Source organism: Morone saxatilis, unplaced genomic scaffold (genome assembly GCF_004916995.1).
Source record: "Morone saxatilis isolate NCDOM2014 unplaced genomic scaffold, NCSU_SB_2.0 Contig24, whole genome shotgun sequence".
Classification (NCBI taxonomy): domain Eukaryota; kingdom Metazoa; phylum Chordata; class Actinopteri; family Moronidae; genus Morone; species Morone saxatilis.
Window position 1 is genome coordinate 23774756 of NW_023339807.1, and position 1733 is coordinate 23776488.

General features: G+C 40.6%; 1 protein-coding gene across 3 annotated transcripts in view; it reads right to left on the reverse strand.

Annotated features, from left to right (window-relative positions):
• crppa (CDP-L-ribitol pyrophosphorylase A) overlaps nt 1-1733 on the reverse strand; it is a 61576-nt gene that overhangs the window by 9158 nt on the left and 50685 nt on the right. The window lies entirely within an intron of this gene.

The window sequence follows — 1733 nt, forward strand, 5'->3', positions numbered from 1 at the left end:
AGATTGTGTGTTGTGTGTGTAGTGTTACTGTGTGTGTGTGTTGTGTGTGTGTGTGAGTGTGTCAGGGAGTCCTTCCAGGTGTGTGTGTCTGCGGTGGGTCGGCTCAGCTCCTGCAGCTGGGCCGACCTCGGGTCTGCACTCTGAATCCAGAACCCGGATGTCGCTGTCATCAGGTAAACTTCTGTGGCTGTCGTTCAGGTCTCTCGATCAGCACCACCGCTTCGGTACAAACCAGCTCACAGCTGGATCAGGAGACATCACTTCCTGCTGCTCGATATTCCACATTAAAAGCCTTAAATAGGTAAACCACATGGAGGCTTTTTATTGTGTTAGTTAGCTGGCTGTTCACTGATCAGCATATTGATCACTAACAGTATATACACTGATATATTGATCACTAACAGTATATACACTGATATATTGATCACTAACAGTATATAGACTGATATATTGATCACTGATATATTGATCACTAACAGTATATACACTGATATATTGATCACTGACAGTATATAGACTGATATATTGATCACTAACAGTATATAGACTGATATATTGATCATTGACAGTATATAGACTGATATATTTCCTGACACAAACACACAACACAACACAGACACACACACAACACACACACCACACAGACACACACAGACACACAACAGACACACACACACACACACACACACACACACACACACACACACAGGACACACACACAGAACACACACACACAGACACACACAGACACACACACAGACCACACACACATGATCACACACACACACAACACACACACAGACGACCACACCACAGATTCAGAATTAAGCAGTGCCTACTTAATCCCGCCCCTTTTTGCAATGTTGTAAGCTAACGTCATACTGTATGTACATCAATGGAAATAATGTATAATATATATTGATATTATAGATTGATAAAGTGAGATTGATATAGACATTTAAATATATTAATTGATATAGATATTGATTATTTCATCTAAATAATAGAGATTGATATAAAATTGATTTATATTGATATAGAGATTGATATTATATTATATAGATTTTTCCCTACCCTGCTTTGACTGAGTGTTTGCTCCGAGGCGTATCGAGCTGCAATCGCCACGTTGTTGAAAATACAGAAACGGTTGGACTCGTTAGACTGAGCATGATGACCTGGAGTCTGGACAGACAGACAGACAGACAGGACAGACAGACAGAGAGACAGACAGACAGACAGACAGCAGACAGACAGACAGAGAGAGAGAGAAGAGAGAGATGAGAGAGAGAGAGAGAGAGAGAGAGAGAGAGACAGAGAGACACAGGAGAAGAGACAGAAATGTAAATGTTCTGTTGATGTGTTTTATTATTTGTTGTTATATGTATATATATCTTGTATTATAACGGTAAATGTTTGTGTTCCACATGATCCTCAAGTCTATAGAAGTGATAATGATTAATTATGATTATATTTATACATTATCTATGTCGATCAGCACTGATTATCAGGGGATCCTGTCTGTTGGGGGGGGGGGGGGGGGGGGGGTATCAGGTGGCTCCTGTATCTCTTTTTTGGGGTGTTCCCGGTCTGCAGAGGTCAGTACCTATCAAAAGTGGTCCAAAGGACAGGAACAGACAGGGTCATAGGGACCTGTCTCTGGTTGTAGTGCTGATCAATATATCGTGCTATATACTGTTAGTTGATCAATATCAGTGATATATTACTGTTTAGTT